This window comes from Molothrus aeneus, chromosome 17, assembly GCF_037042795.1.
Source record: "Molothrus aeneus isolate 106 chromosome 17, BPBGC_Maene_1.0, whole genome shotgun sequence".
Taxonomy (NCBI): domain Eukaryota; kingdom Metazoa; phylum Chordata; class Aves; order Passeriformes; family Icteridae; genus Molothrus; species Molothrus aeneus.
The window spans coordinates 15,176,435-15,195,804 of NC_089662.1; the positions used below are offsets into that span (position 1 = coordinate 15,176,435).

A 19,370-nucleotide genomic window follows, 5' to 3' on the forward strand; every position below is an offset into this window, starting at 1 on the left:
AGTGAAGGTTGCCTGTCCTTATACTCTGTATCTGGATAATGTTATATTACAGCCTATTTCCTGAACAGGACACATTTCAGTTACACCAATTAAAGCAAATTTGTCTTCAAGCAGTGGATGTCCTTGGTCTCCCAGTCTTGTTTGCCATTTCCCTCCCTGCCTCATGCCCTCCAGCATGCAAAGTACTCAACTGCTGAACAGTAAGCAGAAGCTAGTTTGCCTCACTCAACATTTTTCATACCTGTCTAGTTGGAAGAGGGAGTTATGCAGTTATTACCTCTGTAAAATAAAAATCTAGGATCTTATATTGGATCAGGGTTAGCCCTTGTTTCAATAATAAAAGGTTCTCAGTATAAGCTCTAAGAGAGACAAGGCAAAACAGCATTACAGAGGAAAAGCTTTCCCATATTTTTAGCCCTTGTAAGCTCCCAGAGAATCAGTCAGCTGCAACAGCTCCTATATGACTTGTAAAAGAGCCCTGTCTCTGTTTCTGGACAGCAGTTGCTAAAAGCTAGAACAAACATTAAGGTGTCTGTGAAAAATAGGTTCAAAACTCATAGATGCCTCTGGAGATTTTGATTTCATTCAAGTATTTCTACATCTCAAAGTCAGGCTTTTGCCATTCACTTTGCAATGTAGGTTTTGCAATTTATTTCTAGAGATATCCGCATTAGTGAAAAGACTCTAATATGTCCTACAGCTGGAGCCATTGCAGTTCATCTCACTCTACTTCTTAGTGCCAAGGGGATAGGCATGTAGCCTGAAGACTTCTGATCATTTCAGGAACCCTGGCTGTACTAGTGCTACAACTTTCAACACCAGAGGCCTCTCCTCCTGCTCCAGGGAAACACAACTGAACACCCAAGTCACCTACCTTAGTCACAGAAATCACATAAGGTTTTCCCGCTCACACACTCACTGTGCACGTTATTTCATTTTTATTTTACTTGAATACATGAATTGCATATGCATTAGGCCAACTATGCCAGAAGCATCATCACAGAAACATATTTAATTTGACAGCCCGCTGAAGTGGAACAGCAATGTTACTCATTACTTACTAGGCTGAAAGTCTACCAGAGCAGAGACTTCTAATGGAAGCTTTCCTCTCCTCTGTGACCTACCAAGAACAGAATTGCTATTCTCTGTCTCAGTTCTGAGCAGCAGATCACCATGGTGGATTCAAAGTGGATGTAGTCAGGATACAATAAGGACTCTTTTGGATCTCAGAATATCCAAATAGGAGTAAAAATGTAATTGATAGTCTCCAAGTTCAGTAAAAATCAGCTATGCTGGCTGTGTACATTTACTCTCATCCTCATTTACTCTCATTACTTTCTGAGCTACCATGGCCTAATTTCTTATCTACCTCAATTGAAATTCCGGAGTAATTTCAAGACTTGCTTTCCCGCTCCAAATGAGCATCAGGACTGAAATAGTAGCAGTGGATTTGCAGAATCCTGACATGCCAAGCAATGAAGTAAGTCTTTTCCTTGCTCCTCACGGAAATGCAGTGGGATTAAAAGGATAATAATTAACCATGTTCTTATTAGGCTAGCAAGCATGAATCTCTGGAATGGGATCGGATCTTGGTTGTCAAGGTTTTAGTGAACCTGTACAATACTGCAAAGCTACACAGGCATCTCTGGGAAGAATAATGCAATACAAAACCGTTTTTCAAAACAAAAAAACAAACTTTAAAACCAGGATCTGATGTTATTTCGACAGGCTTGATAAAATTTGCCCTGTTAAATTGAGTGGATTGCTCATTTTTAAACAGCTGTCATAATCTGAAGAACACATGGTCCATTGCTAGTTAATCCTAAAATTGTTAATACTGTGCAATTCATGCTAAAATTAAAATCTTGATTTGGCTAATGTATTCGGTTACATCATTATCACCCATTTCTGGAAGAATGGAAATTGTTTTTTAAAAAGCAATCTAGTTTCACATAAATCTAAACTGAACTTATTATTGCACAGGATTTCAGTCATATCCACTCATTCTCATTTCTAGCTAGATACAGCTAAACAGCTTCCATGCCCTCAACAGTGCTTTGGAATCCACAAAAACATTGAAGCAGCTTGTTAGCATAGTGATATAACATATTCATTATACGCCAGCTGAAGTATTGCCAAGTTTGGATCTGTTGTCATGAAGATAGATTGATACTACATAGGATTCATTACAATTTTACACCATTCTAGCCTGCATTGTCCCTGCTTTCAAGCTAAGTAAAGAGCTATTTCCCCAGCAACTACAGAATGATTCATTTCCATCCTTTCACAGTACACAACATCATTACCTCAGTGCCAAAACAACCTTCTGATGGAAAGCCCTTCTAAATGATAAATTATACATTCAAGAAGTATAGTTTAGAAAACTACTACATCCCAAAACTGTTCTCTCTTGTATTCCTAACTTGTATATGTCAGTGAGCTGAGGAGCTCCAATTTTAGTAACTATTTTACCACTGGATGTGCATGTCTGTTATGCAAATACTTTCAATAACAGCTCACAGAGAACTTGTACATTCAGCTACAATCAACTAATCAGGTGTTTGCATTCCCTATTTATATCCACCCACAGTCATGGGGAATGTACATACAACTTAAAATCATACTTTTATGCATGTATTTGCCATTTTAAAAAAATCATACTTTTATGCATGTATTTGCCAATTTTTTAAAACTGTGCAATCTATCATAATCAAAAAACTTGGCCAAACATACATATAGCTATACTTAAAAGCAGCACAAGCATTTCTGAACACCAGTTACTGCAATCAAACATTTATGCAGCTGCACACACAACTGAGGCTGTGCAAGTGCTGAGCACCATCCTTCTGATTAACTGCGCTCTCTGAGATTTCCTGAATACACATGCACCCCAGGACAAATTATCAAAATCTAATTTAAAAATTATATATCTCCCACTATTTAAGGCTGTCTATAAAGTCTACAAATTGTGATAAAATAGAGGTTCATTGACATTTTCATTAGGGATTATATTATTCAAATGTCTAAAATTAAGTAAACCCATAAAAAGTACTTTAGTTATTTGTTTGAATCTTTACTAGTCTCTAACATAAGAACACCATTCCACACATTTGGTTCCCTTGACACCCTGGCAGTCTTTTGAAAAAAGTAATAAAAGATAGTAATACCTAGTTCTTACACAGTGTTTTCACTACTAGACCTTAAAGTTCTTCACAAAAGAACTGTCTCTTTATAGTCTTTAGTTTTACCAAGTGAAAATCCAATCTACGAATGTTTATCCATATTTTGCATGTAAAAGAGGTGCATTAGCAATGCAAATTATTATTATTGTAGAGATAACTAAGTTGAAAAATACACCATCTCTGGTTTATTACACTTCTTAGAATTTGTTTCCTGAAGACTGGAAGAAATGGTGAATGTTTGAGTCTTTAAGGACTGCAAAAATGTACCACATGATGCATTCACATTCCCAAGGCTCATGAAAGTCAGTAAAAGTCATACATCTATTGCCAGATTATCATTTCATAGTGACAGGTAAGAAAACAACATCAGTCTCTCTTGTCTACAGAACAGAAATAATAATTAATCCTCTTTATTGGATTCATTGTTGCAAAATTTCAACACCTTTATAGTTCATAACTCTGACTTCTACACTCAGAGACCCTGAAAGTGAGATTTATTCATTAAACAAGAAATACAATCAGGACAGAACAAGATTTTTTGAAATGTGACCAGATTAACTTCATGGAATAAAAACCAAATGCTTCAAAGAGGACAAGATGTTCAGTAGTTGTCAAGCAGTATTTCAGCTTTTAAGAGAAAAAGCAAATGCACTTTGGGTCCTCGTCTATTTTTACTTATCTGTATGCTTGCCTTGTCTCATTCAAACATATTCACAGCTTGAAATACATCTCCATCTGCTGAGAACAACAGCATGTTGAAATGGTGCTGTGCTTTCATAATGATTGAATGAACTAATCCAGACCTCAGCTAAATACTGTCATAATTACACAGGAATGCCTAACTCCAAGATTCTTCAACCACATGTTAGACTGATGCAACTCCTCTGATTTAAGAGAAGATAGTCAATTGTGAAATTTTCCTTGTCTCAGATTAGGCTGAGGGTCACAGTGTATCAGCCATGTCTGATATACAGCTGTACTTTCCTCCACAACAACAATTTTGACAATAGAAAAGCCCTTCCTGCACGTAACAAATTATTAATTAGTGGAGAGCAAACATGTCTTACAAATAGTGAAAAATGCAAGACACACTTGGCTTTCCTCTAGTGCTTACCAGTACCAGTGCAGGGGGATGACCAATTCCCACAGAAACATCCTGAGCCTATCTTCCATGACGTGAACTGTGCAAGTGATGCCCACGACACTACCTGATGTTTGACATCTGTTTTTCTTCTTAAGAACACAAACTATTTTCCATCCTTAAAATCCCTTCCTTCTTGGCTAAAGGCCTTGAAAAACATGCACACATATGGCTGCCTTATAAGGAAGGCATTTGTTACATCTGAAGCCTTTTTCTTCATGAATCCAGTGCAAGGTGTTGAACAGTGATATTCTGTTCATGAAGTTCTCATGCAGGTTGTGGCTCCCTACTCATACCATGGCTGCAGTCAAGTGACTTATGTTCCCTACTTTGAGATAACTCTGTACTTCTGCCAGCTCTAACCATGTTCCCTTCCCTTACAGTATCTCCTACTTCTCTTGTCCTCAGAAACTCCCAACCAATCCTATAATGTCCTACCATCACTCACACTGCTGCCCCCTCAGTTTTAGAATAGCAAAGACCAAACTTTTTTGTCTTTCCCCTCTTTTGTTGTACTTCCTTGTCAATTTATTTTTGCTTGCGCCCTCTTTTCAATTACCCTTTCCTCACCAGTGTCCCAAAATGCAGCAAAGGCCCTATCACACATGAGATGACTTAGGCAGGTAAAAGGCAGCACAGGCTGTTTGGCCCATTGGGGTTGATCCCTTCCACTGAGCAGCTGTTCTGTGAGAGATGATGGACACCTCAGCTGCTTGGTGACCAAGGTGGTAAGTCAGCAAGAGCCTGTGTCCTGCATGGCCAGAAATTTCGTTGTACTCTTTCCTGTCAGGCCTCAGAGGCAGCAAATCATGCAGGCTGCCACTCAATTGTTATGCCAAAGAAATTGTCCTGCAAAGCACATGATGCACAAGTCTTTCCCAGAGCTTCTCACACAGTAACTAGGTGACATATCAATATTTCTAGGTTTTCACACAGCCTCTTCTGTGGCGTTCATAATGTTATTGCATTTCAGCTCCCCTTCTGCCACAATCATATGTGACATGTTATGTTTTATTTTAAAATATGCACGTCTTAACTTTACTTGAGAATTTTAAATAGGATCTTTGCACAGCTACAGAACATATGTTTGCTTCTACTAATTGATATAAACTGTTTTACTTTTTATAGAGCTCTGTTCAAAATAATTGGATCTAAAGCAGAAAATAAACTGTTTCAAAGTGGAATGGATGACAACAATGTGCTGATTGATCGGCCCATCACTGAGGTGGGATCCCAAGGGAATCTAATGGTATCAGTTCTGCTCTGTGAAAATGTGACTCTAAAAGCATGATGCTTAGTTCCCCTGCCTGCACAAACAGCAATGTGTACCTACCTGTTCCAAAGGCTTGTCCTCAGATTGTAGCATTTTTGTATAGGTGATGAAAATTATGAGTCCACATTCAAAGGGTTAAAAAGCTTAAAAAGAGTAAGATTATGCTATGAAGAAATGTTAACACAGAAAAATATGGATGAAAATTGAATTGCACAGATAAATATGCTTACAGACAGTTAAATAACACTGCATGGCATGGCTGGAAAGCACAGGCCACCAAATGCAGCAGCAATACTGAATGAATACATAGCTAGAAGAAGGGAACAAAAGCTTGGTAAATTGTGAAAATCTCCACTTGAAACAGACGACATGTTCTTTTATGCAATAAGTCCTTGTAAACCAAGTACTTATTAAATTATTCCTCCGTTCCCATGCCTGCAGCCTCATCCCATTTTCTAAAGCAGGAGCAGCAGTGGCACGGACAGTGGAATCAGACATGCAGGGCTGTGCCACATACCCCTGTGCCTCAGTTCCCAGGCAAGCACCTGAATGACCAAAAGGGCCATATGGACTTGCCATAACAAAACAAAACTTCAGGAGAATGGAAGGATATACAAGTCATTGGCAATTTCCAACCAAGCCCCCAGAATGAAATGAAGAGTACTTCTCCATAACAGATATGTTCTTGAAAATGGGATAATCTTTCCTGGGGTAAAACATACAAGGGTCCCTGTAGTACTTCTGTGGTGCCACCCAAATCTTGACAAGAGGCCACTGTGCTGTATAGCAGTTGCAGTCATTAAGGCTGATAGAGACCCTGTCTCACAGCGGGAGTTATAAGAAACTTTAGAGATGTATGATATATTAACAAATGGTTTTTCAGCTTGGGTTCCAGAAGAAATGGTTACAGCACAAGCAGTAACATGGTAATGAAATGGACTCACAGAAACAAACATTTTACACATCTGTTGGTTTGATACAACTAAAATACCATTATAATCAGAGAGTAGATTTTAAAAATGAAAAAGCCTGAAAAAATATTCCTGAAAGGTGACACAGATTCCTGGAGTATAAAGTACTTTGGTATGTTGTGGTCACAAGTCAGTTTCAGCTTCCTTGTAAATCAGTAGGATTTACCTTGACTAGAAGAAGAACAGGATCATAACCCTAAGATAAAAAATACATACTAGTAACTAGTACCCACCCACTCCCCAGATTTCAGAGAGCTCAAAATTCAAAAGACATTTTAATTAAAGCCCAAAACAAAACAGAAAAGAGATGGCAAAACCAAATCAGTGCACCTGATTTGTTTTCTCCAATGCTATCATTTTGCTCCCTCCTTACTCAGATGGTACAAATACCAGGATTTGAGAATTTGTTTTACGCTCAATATGTACAGCCACTCCAAACCCAAGGATTAAGCCAGGAGTAGGAATTATCTGTGCAGAATCTTTCATTACCATGAGAATCAGTCAGTCCTGTTTTTTCAGTACAGGAAAACACCGTAGTCTGAGCAACAGTACAGTACAGAAGATCAAGGACATGTAATGAGCTGAGAAAATTCTGAAAGCAAAGTAAAAGCCAAAGGTATTCCCAAGAATGCTTCAGGAAATTTAATGGACCCAAACATCAAGAAGTTCTGCCACAAGTTTCTGTACAACAGACAGGTGCCTTCTGTTGGTTTCCTGTTTTCATTTGATCCTTGATTTGATTCAGGGCCTGTAATTGAATGTAAAAAGCAATTCTAAGCACGAAACTTTGACTAAATGAGCAGATGGTGACCTTATCCCTGATTGTTAGTTCACCAGGCCTTATGCGTCTGCCTTTCCCATTAAAATTTAATCAAGATGACCATACAGATGTAGAACAAAGTGGTTTCAAGCTACCACAAAGCAAACAAGGAATGTGTCTAAACTGGGCAGCTTTGAATGGCTGAAAACAAAATAGCTTGTGACTTGTTCTAATAGGCTTGTTCAAATGTCAGAACTAAAAAAAAATTCTCTTTAGCAGTTTGTTATATATAACAGTAGCAGTATCACATTCTCCGTTTATAGAAACATACATTTCTTCTTATTCACTCTGGCATTCTTCAAATAATAGTATTAAGATTTGTATTGATACACCCCGCAAATCCTGAAGACAATAAAATTGTCAATCTTTAGCTTTTAAGAATTAATCTTTTGACAAAACAATCAAATCAAATTTAAAAGAGAAAAATGGCTACCTGGCCATAAGGTCTGCTAGTCTGGCAAGAGCCCTACACACCTTACGAGATCAGATCAGTCTGAGTACAGAGAAGTGCAGTCAGTCTACAACAGAGTTCACTAAAATGCACAATTCTTGGCTGGTCCAGTGCTACATTACACATGGCACCTCTGCAAAATCTTCATCTTCCATGAGAAACAAATTCATATCCTCCATCCTATTTATCAGAACACACACACATGCATACACATTTCCAGTGTGGGAGTTCCAAGAGAGGAGCAGGTGGAACCCAGATCTGCTTCCTTGCCAAACACCAGAAACAGACAAGTAGGTCTTTCCAGCAAAAGCATTGCATGGTGTATGATTATCCATCAGCAAGTACCTTCATATTCTGATCACAGACAGGATGGCAATGCAAAAAAATCTTGCAAAAGTGGAGAAATAATTAAGAACAGCAGTGGAAATTAAATGGATGATAGCTATGTATGACATGTAGGTCAAATTAACGGTACAAAAGAGCCCCATAAATCAGCTAACGTATTTTAAAAATGTCACACTTTTGCAAAAATGTGCAACCATACTTCTGGTTTTCCTAAAGGTTAATACTACCTGCAGGACAGGCAAAAGAATTATTCCGGGCTCTTTAACACTGCTAAAACCTCAGCTGGAATGCAATATCAACTCCATCCAAAAAAAAATCAAGAAACACAAGAAGAACATGGAGAGAATGGAGAGGAGAACAAGAACAACCAGAAAAAGGACCTATTACAAAAGAGACTGAAATTAATTTTCTTCAGTCTTAGGAGGTCAAAGGGAAACATGGTAACAGCTTTTAAATCTGTGTGGGGAATGGATGGGCCTATTCTAACAGCAATCAAAGTGAAACAAGGGGATAGGTTACTAAGTGGACATTGTGATGGTCGTTAAGTACAGGCCAAGCAAACATATTGCAAAGGACAATTAATCCTGGTTTGGAACTCAGGGAATGTTCTGATAGTCTCTCAGTGTACCTTTTGGCCCTATTTGTCTAGGAAACCACAAACTAGAGAGTCACTGGGTCAGTTTATATTCAGTTAATATCTCATGAACCCATTCAAGGTTACTTCAAGTAAAGAGTTTGGGTTTTCTTCCTCCCCTGACTCTAGGGTATTTTTTATCCTTGCTTAACCTAGTTTTTGAACCAGCGTTAGGTACTTGACTTGAAGAGCTGGGCTTTTAATTTTCCTTTCTTTAATTAGTGTCATTCTTGCACAATCCCTAATATGGACATCAATAAACTACATTTGAATCTTTTTACCAGTATGACAAACCCTCTCTCCACTGGAGAACAGCTATTGAAATGTCAAGTAACATGATACTCATACTGCTGCAACACCATGTGCTGATTTGATGCAATAATCATGTGTGTAAACAACATGGTCTTTGGAAAACATCAGAGTCCCAAGATGGTACATGTGACCTTTGAACAGGAGAAGGCTTTTATGGTTTCATCCAGAGCCACATAACATTATCCTGAGAATTCCAAACTATCCATTCTTAACCAATGAATCAAATTTTTTCACAGCTGCCCCACACACAGTTTGCACATATTCTTTTTTTTTGTATTTTGAAATACCACTTGTACAGAGACTAAATGTGAGAATTGCATACAGAAAAAAAAAAAAAGATCCAATAGCCACAAACTACTCTCTAGACTTCTGGATGTAAACGGAATATGTCCACAGACAACACATACAAGTGGTAACCACAGCTGAACATCTGATCCACAATACTTGAGCTAGGCACAAATAGGTTTATAATCATGTTTTGTGATTTAAAGAGATCTTAATATGTGAAAATTTTTCATGCCTGCTCTGATAGGCAGCTGAAATTTTTCATAAACAAATATATTTCATTTATTTATTACAAGTGCAACAGGTCAAATACAGAGATTCAATATCCATAGACTGGGGAAATACTCGTGAGTCTAGAAATTTTGAGGTAAGATAGTTTTTTTTGAACTGTCCTTCTAATAAATGCTGCCTCAGGGAAGTCTAAGAAGGCACAGTCATTAATCCAAAATTAAATTGACTGTGGTATGATTTGCATCCTATAATATAATATGATAGAAATGAAATGCTGAAAAGACACAAATATTTAAATGTTAAGAATTTCCAATTAAAAGGTAGCCTGTAAACCTGCAAAGTCCAGTAAACAATGAGAAAAAGGATTAAGATTGGCAGTGCTCTCAGTGACCTAATTTACATGTGAAAGAGCTCAAATTCTGCTTAATTACATTGCAGACAAAACCCTGAATATCTAGGGTATGGATATTAATTTCTCAGAGAAATCTCTACCTTCTTTCTCTATTTGCTTAAAAGATACTTAATCTCACTGGTATTCACAGATCTGCAGAAAATATCCAGCTAAAATATATCAATAAAAGTGTAACAAATACTGATACAAAAGTTGTTTTGGTATGACTATTTTATTAATTTCAAGATCATTTAGCTAAATATTCTGCTTATCTCTTCCTCTGCTGGATGGTCCCGTGAATCCCCTAAGCTTTCTACCTTTAATTCATAATTCACATAGAAATAAATAGTAATTCATGAAACCTACGCACATTTTGGAAAAAAAAAATCTTCACTCATGCCATGCATTCCTTCCTTTAAACTTCTTTTCATCTCCTTCTTCTGTATCTTTGTTATCACTGAGGTTACAAACAAAAGAATCATGCTCTAACTGAGATCACATTTCCATACTCCACATCAGAAGACTCCCTCCTATCACAGCCTCCAGTAGGATTGTGATTTTCAGTGAGGTCTCTGGCATGATTCACTAGACAAGGAGGTTCAAAACTATCTTTTTTCTTCTCCTACAGATCATATGACACTCAACACATGTACACAACCCTTTAATGTGCTTTCTAAAAGCATTTTGGAATATTAAATTTTATAGCTCTAGATTTGTAGGAGTTTGTGTGTATTTTGTGTAAGAATCTGTCAAAAGAAGGATAGCTGTTGCTCCTCTTCCTTTGGTTATTAATTTCCCTCATGGCATTTTTTCCTACTTTGTTCCAGACTGGTTTGTTTTCTGGATTTCACTTCCAAGGGGTGTTCAAGTGGACTCTAGGTACAAAATACAACATGAATTAAAGTGAACAAAATTTACTTGTTAGCAACCTAAAAAAACCCTGCTCCTTTATTCATTCAAGGCAAATCCACAACAAACCTCAGCTGAATTTAATAGCTCGGTAAAAAAAAATGTAGCTCAAATAATATTCACTACTATGTGTTTCCTAAAATTATATATGCACATTCAATTTGTTCTTCTGAACTTCTACTGTGAGACAGAAACTAAGTTCTCCTATATTGATTAAAGTTCCCCTATAAACCCATCTATTGAAAGGGCAACAGTTGTTCTCTTCAGCAACAGCTACTCAGAGATTCACGCCCAATCTTCCAGCCTTTTCAAACACACACACATAAATTGAGATTCCTAAACAGATACCCAGGATTCTCATGGGCATGTGGAGTGTTCCCTGATTTCAGCAGGGTTTTATAAGTACTTTGAACATTTAATATGCAACTTCACATAGAGACTTAGGATCCTCTGTTGGAAATTATCTAACTTTCCCAGTTAATTTTTAATTCGTTGTATGTAGTACCTGCTCTTGGCCAGCATCAGTTAAGTTACTTCACAGACATTGTTATTTGGATCATTAAATCATCCAAACCTAAAGTTTGTTAAAACTAACCCTGACAAGCTTCAATAAACAAAACCAAAGGGATTTGAAGATTGGGCATCTGAGATTTTAAATTTAGGGTCCTTCAAGGACATTGGCATAACCAGAAGATACAAAGGAGATTAAGGCCTGGAAAGCTGGAGTCTCCCCATCTGAGCAAGTGATAAAGACTAAAGAATGTGGACCAGATTAGCATGAAGAGTGAGAAATCAATAACCAATCGGGGACAGAACACTAACTAATGAAGAGAGTTAATGCAACTTAGAACCAATGAACATTAATTTCTTTGTTTGCTAAAAGTGTATAGAGAAGTGAAAAAGTCTTGTACTGGGGTCTGTGTGGAGGCCAGAACTTTGTCAGCTGCATACACACACTTCTTAGCCAAGAATAAAGTACTGTCTTACTCCCTAACACTAAAAAGGCAAAGAGTCTTATTTCTCCCAAATATTTCAAGGATTTTGGTAACACCTCCATATATCAAAACATCTAAATTTGCCTATTCTCCCAACTTGACAGCTTTCCTTAGGTGAAAATTGACTGCAAATCATTCAAATATATTAATACAAAGCATGGAGTTAGATGTTTTACATATTTCTGTTCTAATACCTGGTGCAGGATGATAGGACACATGAATATATGTTTACCCTCAACCTACATATGCACCCTCAACCCACATATGAACAGGAAGAACTTCTGGTACTGCAAATTATTTGAAGTGCTTTTTAACCTTTCTTGGTATTGACATAATTTCCTTTGGGAGTGGAACAGACCCTGTCATAAGTTATATTTTCTATTCAGTACAGTAGATCTCATCTAGTCTGGCAAAGGTTCTTCTCTGGCAATTAATTTCATGTTTTATTCATCCCAGAATTCTTTAAAGCTCTAAATCAAAATGCTACTTTGTGCATTGCAAACCACATTATGAACAGCCAGTATCACAAATGAAAGTGCTTTTTGCATAGCAATCAGACTGCCTCTTTTCAGAGAAAATGAATCTAGCTCTGTATTTATCTCACTAATTGCATTCATAGCATTACAAATTATCACCCGCCTCCCATTTACATTATTCAAAACTCAATCTCCCTAAGTTACTAAACCAAAAGTGAGCCATACATCTCCTCCTGAGACCCAGAAAACACATCATTTGAACTGTTGATTTATATGAACTAGATTTATCAGGAAAAGTTTAGATACCATAATCGATAAGAGAATAATCACCTGAGAGCATGTGTGTGCTGTAAATGCACTGCTTAGGAGAAAAGAGGACAGCTGATCCAGCACATTGCTGAATTTATGCCTCTCTGAAAATTACAAACCTGAGGAGCCAGTGTCTTACCTGAGTTCAGTTAAATTCAAGAGATAATGTAACATCTGAATGGAAAGCACTGAGCACTTTCACAACTTCCCCTCCAGATGCCCTCAAGGCTCTAATAAGTTTATGGGTAAGGTTAGTCAGTTTTCATTGTTCTGCTGCACAAATGAAAACCAAAAATCTTCCATAAAGAGTTACATAAATGTGTGTCCCAACTAGCAGGGAAAATGCATTGCACAAAGAGTTACAATTCAGGGGCCAGAATCTGCTGTTCTTATTTAGGCCCAGCTCCCACTGATGTCAATGGGTTCTTCTGCTTGAAGCTGTACTGAGTAAACACCGAGAGATGGAACCGCCAGTTGAAATGCTGGAGCTTAGAAAGTAGTGGGGATTGAGGTGGCGACTGACTCTATAATAACCAACAGGCAAGCTACAGTGGAAAAGATAAATTTTTTCTAGGGTAGAAGCCACTGTACAAGACTGCTAATTTAAAGGTAAATACTCTCACTGCAGTTTGATTATTCTTGTATGAGCTACTGAATTTTTGTGATCATTAATCTACCAAATTCCAGGTTTTCCTTCTCAAAAATTTTTTAGAAAATTCTTGTAGATAATGAATGATAGACTGTACTATGTACATATAATTCAGTCTAGCTTTGAGAAAATGATCTAAACTAATCACCAGCTGACAGAAGATGTTCCTCTTCTTTCCTTAACAATGATCATGTATATTTCATAGATATAACATATATACCAGGTTAAGACTGTATTCAAAAAGCACAAAATGGCAACAAAAAAGGTTTGTCACTTTACATTTACTTCTATTGCCCTACTTAATTTTATTTGTTGAATTTATTTGACACGTTAATAGTCAAATGCCTTTATTTGTTAATTCTACTCCTCATTTATCCTGAGTAATATAAACTTTTTTTGTGGTATTGCGAGGAGGAGACATGTACTCTATGGGCCAAAAAAGCACCTCCATGTTGTAGCATCTCCACCTCTGGCTTGAAATTTGTTGGTGGCGAGCGTGATCAGAACTACACTGGAAGTCTGCATGCAAGCAGTTTTGGCATTGCACTGTAACTACAAGAAAAACAGCCAGGCTGAAGGCTTGAATTATGATCTTGGCCCTTCCCCTCCTGCTTTCCATGGCCAACTTTTTCTGAATGTCCTTTCCAAAACCTGGCATCATAACAGATGTAAAAGAGTGGAAAGAATGATGTTCAGAATCTCTTGAATGCACTACTTTGGTTGATCACATCCACAGTGAGCAAGCAGCCAATAAGTTTATCCTTGAGGTTCTCAAGAAGAGAAATACCCACATATCTCTTTTTTTTTTTCTTCTCTTTTCCTTTCCTCCTTCCTTTCTCTCTTCTTTTTAGCAAGTTAAGGTGCATTTTGTCTTTATTTTGGTTTTGTAGGGAGACCGATTATGAGGAATCATAATTAGGGGTGGTTTTTTTGCTGGTTCAACTCAGCCTGAGCCTTTACATTTCAGCACCAGGAAGCATTATGAATCGAAAGCCACATAGATACGATTTCTTTGCAATGAAGAACCTGCCCCCTTTAAAGAGAGGAACTGTGAAAAGAAACTTCGTTAAATAGCTCCACAGAAACACTTCTACAGCTAGCAAAAGACTTCTGTACAATTAGCCCACTCACCTTCAGAGGATTTAGATTTTGCTGGCAAATATATACTTTCTTCACTTTCCTACACATACAAGAGAAGGACACAGGAGGATTTGATCTTGCAATCAAATATGCAGGGATTTTATCCGTAATGAACAATGTATGGCATGAATAAAACATTTGTAATTTTCTGCAAACAGACCTTCATATTTATGAAGTTGTTGGCTATGCATAACTTTATTTGTAAGTATGTTACAGCCTGACAGGGTTTGTAAAACTATTGTTTTTCAATTGATTTTATCTACTTTGTGATGCAGATGGTCAGTTATTGTTTCCTCCAAGGTGGAAATAAATAATTAGTCTTTTTCCTAACTGCCTATATATATGCAGTTTTACCCAGGATTTGAGACAAACAAAGGTCTATTTACATGAAAGTGTAATGAAATACAAAAAGGAAAAACTATCTAAGTGCAGTTGAACTGAATGCATTTGAGTAACTACCCTTGAATGCAGTTTCACAGGGTTTACTTAGCTTCATCCTTTAACTTATGTGGCTTTTCTACCCTAAGAAATACCAAGAAGCGTTATGTTCCTGCAGTATAATACAAGGGTCACCAGTTTTGCTCTCATGTAGGAACGATCACCTCCTCCTCTCAATACTCATACTTCATAACCTTTTCAGACATTGTAACTCACTATAACTCTAAAAGAAGAATGACAATAAGAAGGATAAATGCTTCTGCTAGCAGTAGTTTGAAGTGAAGCCTGTACTTGAACACTTGCTTGTGTAGAATCTTCAAGCAAGTCCTCTGAAACAGACTTCCCAGACAGCACTGGTCATTTTTTTCCCACCAATAGGTGTGTACGCACTAACACCATCAGGATGTTCCATCTAAAAATTATGCTTTTGGCTTGAGCTGTCCCTTCAGGATAAAAATATTAGCTGCCTATTTTTTATGTATCTGTTTGACAACTGTACCAATGATGATGGAATTCTGCCAATCAAAATGTTGTGTTTCATGCAAATAGTTGCTTTGAAGTGCTCCAGGTTTACTGAATGAACAAATAATAAGTTTGTGTAAAATATTCAGGGAAAATGTCCAATAATCCATCAGCAGTTTGCCTTTAGATTCACACAGTCTATCAACAAATCTTGTTTTAAATGTACAGACGCTCTTCCATTTTAACTGGCTTTCCTGGCAGAAACAGTATTGATAAATCAGTTTCTTTTGCAGTATTTAACATTGACTCTTAATAAAAATTCAATAAAAAAATGAAGTAAATCTCAACCATTTAGAAGCAGGAATTGGAGTAAGATTAGGCTTCTGTTCTCTATGGCTCCTGTAAAAGATAATGGCGGGACTATCTCTCTCTTTTGACTATGTAGGAATCAAAGAGAGACTAGTGTCCCAACCTGGGGTTTTAAACCACATGTGCAAGGTTAAGCTGTGGCAGAACAATCATATTACGCATTCGCTTTCCCTCTCACTAAATTAACTGGATAAGACATCACCTTTCTATGTTCTGTCACCTTCATGCACCAATAGCATGAGTCAGATCAGCAGTCATAAATCACCCTTTGCTCTATTTCCTTGGGATCTCAGCGCCTCATTATTTAGCCACAGGATGAATATAATGACACTTGCTGCCATTAAGGTGCCATTCTTTCAAAGAGGTTTGAGAAAAGTGCTGGATAATGTTATGACCAAAAGATAACTGTATAGACATGGAAGATTATTATCAGGATTACAGCCTTCCTTACCTAAATTTGTAGCTCAGCTCAAACTGAGGGGAGAAGAGTATCTGATTATCTTTTTAGGTCGTTTCTCTTCCACTAAAATGTCAGGAACCGGGCAAACCTAAAGTCCCTAATGTACATCAGTTACAAAGTGATCAAAGTTAACGACAGCAAGCCAAGTCAGTTTGTATCTACATGTTAATTTTTAAAAGAGCTCCTCTACTTATATCAGCAGAAATAACTTATATGGCTTCTTTTCTCATATTTAACCTCAAGACCCGGTCCCACTGTTTACTTGGAACTGAGATGCCATAGATTGCTAGAACTGATAGAGTATGATCTGTGTTTTCCTCGTCTCTTTGTAGTTATGAGAGTAAGACAAGCTGGTAGCGGCTGCAGAAGTAAAGGCCCCTCTAGGGCAGTGTGAAGAACACTTATGTGTCATTTGCTTCCTGGGAAGGGTGAACACATCACACGAAAATAAAACAAACTGGCTGGTGAATTTCAAATGCCACTGTTTGGGACTAAACTGGTTACAAGAACAGTTTTCTTTTTGTGTTTAAATGTCAACTGGTTCTGTTCCTTCTCCTCTATTTTTCTGATAATTTGTTCTGTATTAAATAACAAATCTTTGGTAGTTGGGTAAGTGCTGTGCCTCAGCAATGCCCTAGCCCCCTCAAAAGTTCTCTTTGGACAGCAGATAGTGACACAGTCATTAATTTGGTCAGAAGGAAAAACAAAAGAGCAGCTAATACACTAAGAAGTCACTAACAGCAGTAATGTCCATTCCTGTGACTGCAGCAGGAATCAGGATAAATCATATTGGAATAAACCATATTCAGTAGATTTATAATCCTGGTGATCTACTAGACTGCTAAGTACTGCTGGGTGAGTGGAATAAGAAACTGCACAAAGTTTCATTTGATGTCACATACGTAATGTACTGACCTATTTTCCTCTGGTAAGGAAAAGGTAAATTTAAAGGTAAGATCTCTTCTTCCTTTATTACTTGAGTTCCAGCTAACTTAAAAAGCAACGTCACTTTGAAAGGACATATTCAGCCCTGTATCACTTGTAAATAAATAGTGGTCTCCAGATAAAAAGCAGAAAAGGGAAAAAATTTCTCCCTTTCCCAGTCACTATGAGCCTCAAACAGTTTTCAGATGTGTCATATGGCCAAACTGCAGTTGCTTGGAGAAACAGTGGTTTGTAAAAGTCCACAAAAATAGACATGTGCAAAGGGATGGAAATATGGTAGGAAAATATTTCATAGTTAATGTCTATGCAAACCTAGTCAATGGTCCTCCAAACAAGAGGAGGAGAAGCAGAAGGAACAGAAGGAACGTCGTAGGGTTTATAACCATCATATGGTTTAATAATGCCTGCCCACTCAATAAATTGAAGTGACTCCAATGTTAGAGACAAGGAATGAAGTAGCTGTAGAGAATTACCAGTTTATCATTACTTAAAACATTAATACAAGTACTTATTCATACAAGTATTCTTACAGTCCTTTGAACTCTTACCAAAATCCTAGTAGAACTACAAGCAGCCATCATGGCATCCCGGAATCTTCGCTGAAGGATCAAAGAATCCTCTGCTGAAAAGGCAAGGAAGAAAAATGGTCTATAGTCAGTTCTGTCTCATTTGCTTCGAATATTCTGTCTGCAATTCCCCTTCTCTGGAAGACAAAGTAGGAGGAATCTTCTCCCTGATCCTAGTGTGAATTTAGCTTGTGCTTTTGTGTCTCCATGGAGACAATGTAAACACATCTGCTTTCTTTTTATGCTTCTGATGAAAGCATTCTACACAGAATTCATCATTGCACTGAACAAAAACAGAATCTCAAGGCAGAAATGGAGATCATTCCTTACACAATGAAAAAGGAAACCACTTTTAGTTCATTTTCATCAATGATCAGTGTCACCAGAAGAACAGAGGAGTTTACAGCCATATCTTTAAGCTCAGGGTTTTCGTATCTTGATACCTGAATAACAAAATAACGTTAATAAAACAGTTGATGTTAAGTTCATGTTACAAGGGGAGAAAAAGAAATATAAATGCAGGATACTCATTGTCATCTGGAGAAATTCAATATTCTACAATTCTGAAATGCCAACATTATAATGCTGCCACATCTAATGGCAAATGGCAGCATTGTTGCCTTTCGTGTAGTCTCTAAAAATTAAAAGTAAATTGAAAAGTAATTCCCAAGGCCTGACAACAAAACTACATAATCTGTGACTTTACATTTCCCCTAACATCTATGCACTGCCAGTTAATGAAAGAGGAAAAGACATTGCATTGCAGTGGTGTCAGTTTTGTTCCTTTTGTTAAAGATGTTCTGAGAACTGGCACAGGAAAACAAAAGTTTAAGCAGAGTTCATTGTTTCAATAGCTGAATGTCTATTCAGTGCCGGAGGCATGTTAAACTGGTTTTTTACCAGTCATAAAGTTAAGGGCAACAGGCAGATTGAAGTATCATGTTTGTGGCGTGCTATACACTCAGTGCTGTTTTCTAGTAGTTAATATCCTCCTGGCTCTGAGTTCTGGCAGCTTCTTAACTCAGCAACAGCATGGTGTGAATGTAGACAACTCAGCCTCATGCTGTGCCTGAGCTGAAATATCTTCACGGGATCTGGAACCTGTGGAAACGCAGTAGTTCATCACAGAGCTTAGCCCCAAAGCTTAGAAGTGGTTCCATGGCATGGTGTATATTTACATTGCACCCCTACATGTTCTGTGGCAGCCAAACTATCCAAATTTTTCCATACCTGGGGGGGGAATCCTGTTCTTCAGCAGGTAAGACGTTAACTCTGATTAAGTTGAGTTTGGCACTGAAGATCTAAGTGCCAAACTCAATTATATTTTGTTACAGACTGATCCAAAAGCTCCCGAGGCTATTGATCTCTTCTTATGTTGCATGACTAGTACCCAGTATTTGTTCAATTCCCATTGAATGGACTGGTGGACAGAAGGTGGATAACACAAAATTACCTCCAACATAAACGGGGTGAAATGAACTGCAGCATACTGATCATGGGTTTGATGGCTCAGGCCCCTACTGCTCCATAACGATGTGGTAAGAGCAAATTACCACACGCACCACAGTGACAAGCATGCTCATTAGCAGAGTTGTTGTTTTGCCTGGGAAGACAGC

At 37.6% G+C, this 19,370-nt stretch overlaps 1 long non-coding RNA gene across 1 annotated transcript in view; it reads right to left on the reverse strand.

Moving 5' to 3' along the window:
• The window catches only part of LOC136564026 (uncharacterized), a 46,564-nt gene that overhangs the window by 9,174 nt on the left and 18,020 nt on the right, over nucleotides 1-19,370 (reverse strand). The window contains exon 2 of the long non-coding RNA XR_010784673.1: nucleotides 17,737-17,810. This is a non-coding gene — a long non-coding RNA (uncharacterized lncRNA). The remainder of the gene's footprint in view (nucleotides 1-17,736; nucleotides 17,811-19,370) is intronic.